Source organism: Saccostrea cucullata, unplaced genomic scaffold (genome assembly GCF_032062105.1).
Source record: "Saccostrea cucullata isolate Sc308-1 unplaced genomic scaffold, CSIRO_AGI_Scuc_v1 ctg257, whole genome shotgun sequence".
Classification (NCBI taxonomy): domain Eukaryota; kingdom Metazoa; phylum Mollusca; class Bivalvia; order Ostreida; family Ostreidae; genus Saccostrea; species Saccostrea cuccullata.
In genome coordinates, this window is record NW_026933663.1 from 203,466 (window position 1) to 208,688 (window position 5,223).

Here is a 5,223-nt window from a genome sequence, read left to right on the forward strand (position 1 = left end):
TGTGAGATTAGGTGCCCATAGGAGGAGAGAGCATCCCCTGTTGACCGGACACATCCACCGTGAACCGTATGTTTACAGTACCTGAAACGTACTTTTCCATTATTCCGTTCGCTCACCGTTCGATCAGTGTGCTTTCACCGTTAGTTCAGTGTGCGTTAACTGTTCACTCTCCGTTCACAGTTTTGCGTTCACCGTTCAGAGTGCACACTCCTTCAACGTTCATAAAACGTTTACCGTTCGCTCTCCGTTCCGTTTACTGTTTTCAGCGTTCACTTATCGTTCAATCTTTACTCATTCAGAACTCCGAAGTGAAAGAACTTATCTTTTTGATGGTAGGGATTTCCACGCTGTTTTTTTTTTTATTTAATAACTAAGATATTGTATTCAAAGAATTATTATTTCATTGCAAAAAATTTCTACGATACTTATATTTTATTGTTATAACTTATATCATAATTTACCAATAACAGCAACTATACAAAAAATATATCTAACACGTATTTTCAGAAAATGCTTAAAAAAAAGACAAATTGTTTAAAATCTAATACATTAGAACTTTTTTAATTTATATATAAAGTCTATTGTTACAGAAGGGAAATTCCTTCTTTCCCGTAACTGAATTTATGTTTGCTTTTCGATATGATTACCCCACCCCCCTTTTGCGCCTTTTCTACCGAAAGCGTTTTCTTAGTATTTTAAGTATATTTTAATTAACATTAAATGCGTATTTACTCTTAAAACAAACATCAAAACAGTCATTAAATTAAAATATTTCAAAATATACACGTGCCCACAGTTTTATTTTAACAGAGAGTATATTTCAAATTCAATTCCAGACTTAATCCTTCCAAATATATATATTTCCAATATTTTCTTTTTCTTCAGAAATGTGAAAATCAGATCTAGAAATAATAGCGAAAAAATGTTAAACTTCTTTGAAATTCTAAGCATCTCTTTGCCTTTGGCATTTTCAGTGAAAGGAGATTTCCACGCCTCCAACCGATCCACTGTGACGTATGATTTTGATTGACATGACAAGCACGTGGACTTTGTTTGAACTTGTCTGAATTTGAAAAAGGAAAATAAAAGCCAGTTATTTAAATTTACTGTCAAATGGATTTGTTCATCTAAAAAAACTAGTTTTAATGCCTGGAATATTTAGGAATATTAATTAGAATTTTGATATCTGAAGATGGAGGGGTATTACATGTATCTCTCTCTCATACAAATGTCATTTCAATAAAAACTTTGATTGCTAGCATATAACTTAATATTTAGTTTTGAAAATCTAATCCATTACAAATGATTTGAATGCCTCTTTCCATCATCTTGTCCGAGTATAATTACGGAAATGTCTACAGATACATGCAGAAGTCTCCTAAAATAATCATTATAAAAAATAAGATGACATACATATAACTATATAAAATATTGTAATTAAATTTTAAAATACAAGTTTATTAATGCAATACGTCAACAGACATTCTTAAATAAAAAAAATCCTTTATTTTACTCGGAATCGCCTTGGCACGGAAATATGGTTGTAACAACCACGGTACAATGTGACTGATTCATTTTATAATCATAGTAGTTTTATCTTCTAAAGTCCACATTATTTTATTAGTTAAAAGAATATTTAGCGTATTAAATATACAAATAGATTAATTTTATATTTATAAGACACGCGTTCGGTAACAAATACAAATATTTAACGGCAAGAAAAATGGGGTTATTTAAATATAGATTTTAAACATCATATATATGTAGAGAAAAAAAAATAATTTGATTTATATTATATATTGTTTATTTATATTTAAGCATGTAAAATTAGAACAGAATTAAAGAATAGATTCAATACAAGGAAAAGATCGGAGGCATTCCGAATAAATCATTCTTTTTGCATTCATCGTTCACCGTTCACTTTGCGCTCGCGTTTGCGCTCCGTTCGCGTTCTGCGTTCACTCACCATTCATCGTTCACAAACCGTTCACCAAGTTGCGTTCAGCGTTCGCACATCGTTCACCTACCGTTCGTTCAGTGTTCGTTCACTCTTCAGTTGGGAAAGTAAAACGTTTCGGGCACCGTAGATCAGATAGGAATCTGATTCAGAATAAAACACTGCAATAAAATTCATCATTCAGAATCAACACAGATGCCTAACAACTGCTATGATCATATCAGCTAACATACGCACTGTTTATACATGCTAACAAAAACATTATAAAAGAAAACAAAACGATTTTACAAATAAATACATGTTATATATATTTCTACAACAATAGAATGTTTTTTGCAAATATTCCGCAATTCTTTTTTTACGAAATCATAAAAATAGATAGATCTAATAATAAAAGACATAAAAATAAGTTTAATTTATTCAGATGATCTATCGTGCAAAAATATATAAAGTTCTTAAAGTGAAGACGCATTGAGGGAGTAGATAATTTCAATTATACAGCTTTGGAGCTGACATTCAACATGTAAATAAATAAATACATACGCAAGTTCAATAGTAGTTTTGTATCAGAAAAGTCGGAGTGTCCCATATACTCTTTGTAAGAATTGCTTTCCGTTGGAATATTTTTTTTTCCGATTCAATGCAAAATCAAAAAAACTTCCTACTTTTACGTTTAACTTTCACGACAGAAAGGAGGCATGTGATAAAATCTGGTTTTTTTACTTGAATATATTTTTTTAAAAACTGGTCCTTTCAAATCGCATATTTTATATTCCTGTAATGTCATCGCTGTTGCCTTTAGTCAAAACAATTTATTTTTTCTCTTCTGGATACATTAACGTATTTAAAAAAAGATTTAATGCAATAAACACAAAAGATTTTTTTTTACTTTAAAAGAGATGTGTAAATGTAGTTTATGAATCCATTTAACTGATCGTATAACTAGATTTTGCATTTCAAAAATAAAAAATAAACTTTTTTTCCGACGAAATAGAAATTAGATGTTCTCTTAATAGAATGAACGAAAAGATATCTTTGAACAAAATTAAAATTTCAAATGAAATTCAAATATATTTGCAATATCAAAGGTTCTTCCCTTTGTTCAAAAAATGTACAGATTGAAAATCAACAAAATAATGTCTAAAATATTCTTTACTTATAAGAGAGATAGATTGTTATATAAAAGATTTGCCCGAGGTTTTTCTTTGTAGAATAATATATAGAGTAAATCGATTAATTTGCATCTACAGGTACCTAACATGTCATTTTTTCTTTATGTTAGGAATTTTGTTAAGTAATAGCTTTAAAATAATTCCAACTCAATTTAACATTTAATCCAAGTAATCAAGAAACAATAACAAGAGGCTCAGGGGCGACCTCGCTCACCCGAGCAACTGGCTAGGTAAAAGTAAAGATCAGTTCAGTATCTAAAAGTTTAAATATAAAAAGATATTCAGGGGAGGGGGATAAGTTCTTGAACAAACTTAAATCTATACTTCCTGTGAACACTTTTAAATAAATATGATACATAATGATTTTGTTGTTTATAAGATGAACATTTTTATTGATATAGCCTTTATCAATCTCTACACAGAGTTATCGTTCGCTTCGCTACAACACCTCTGTCAACGTCTAAATGCCAAGATTCTTGGCAAAACTGACTTTTACCTTTTGATTCATAAATTATGAATGTAAAACTTCTATATTCTTGCTTAAAATGTTAAATTAAAATTTATTTATGAGAAATAAAACCAGATGTCGCTTTTTCACCAGGTCTTACAAGTTATCATTTAAGTGTTAAATGAAAATTTATTTATGAGAAATAAAACCAGATGTCGCTTTTTCACCACATCTTACAAGGAATATTCACGGCAGGATATTACAAACATAAAAAAAATTAAAACTCAATGCCGAAAAAAATCAACATAATATTTTATAAACAAACAACTTGCAGTATTGACACATATATAGAAATGCACAGGTGTTAATCTTCTTGTGCACCATTTAAAAAACAAATCACGTTCCTGTGCTTCCGTACTACTTTTTAGATGTTGACAGAGGTATACGAGGAACGATAACTTTGGGTAGAGATTGAGCCTTTCTATTCCTCTGTATAACTATGATCCATTTTAATGACTCCTCTGTTCTTCTAGTTGGCAATGATCTTATCCTTCTCAAATCTTTGATCACCCATTATGGGTGACACCCTTGTCCCTGGGGTCATGATTTGAACAACGCTGAATCTTTACTACAAGAGGATGCTTTCATATAACTACTGTATGATCAATCATAACTTTGCTGTTCTTCGGAAGAAACCCCACTGTGGCCCCAACCTAACCTGGGGGGTCAGGATTTGAACAAAATTAAATCTATACTACCTGAGGTTACTGCCATGTGAGTTTAATTTTTCCTGGCCCAGTGGTTCTTGCGAAGAAGATTCTTAAAGATTTTCCTTATGTAATTCACCGATCATGGTCCGACCCTACCCTGGGGGTCATGATTTGAACAATCACGAATGTATACTATCTGAGGCTGCTTCCACACGAGGTTCATATTTCCTGGCTACGTGGTTCTTGAGAACAAGATTGCCTTACTTTTTCAGTAAGTGTTTTCTTTTTACGCATAAGATTTTTGCACATATTTTGTTTCATATGAATATAAAACTATGTCTTCTAAAATTATGACAGAAAAGTTGAAATCACGTTTAAACCCATAAAAATTGAAAACAATTGATCGGTTAACTCTCGTTGGATTCAGATGTAGACTCTATAAATCTCATATATTTGATTTTTTTAAAAATCTTTTTAGACTTCACACTTTTAGATTCAATCAGGAACGTAAATATATGTGAATTTCTTATGGCTAACATTCCGCATAATATTTTTTATCTGGAAATGGAAGTCAACCACTTATTTTTTCTATTTAAAGACGAAAATATCAAAAAATTGCAAGAAACATTCATAAATCCTAATTCTAGAATGTATTTTTATCATTGCTGTAAACCATTTTGAAATAAACTTAAAGTAAATGAGTATCTTTTGTTTAAGGATCAAGATCCTGAATTACAGTTTTCATCATTAAGGGGTTGTGTTAAAGACACATTTTTTGAAAATCTCTTTTACAAAATGTGAGGATATAATGATAATCTTTGTCTCAACGATTTATATAAAAAGCCTTTATGTCATAGAATTTTAATCCTGTAATGTTGTAGAAGAAAATTGTACATATACAAATATGTTCTCTCTTTGTATTGTATTGTTTCATGA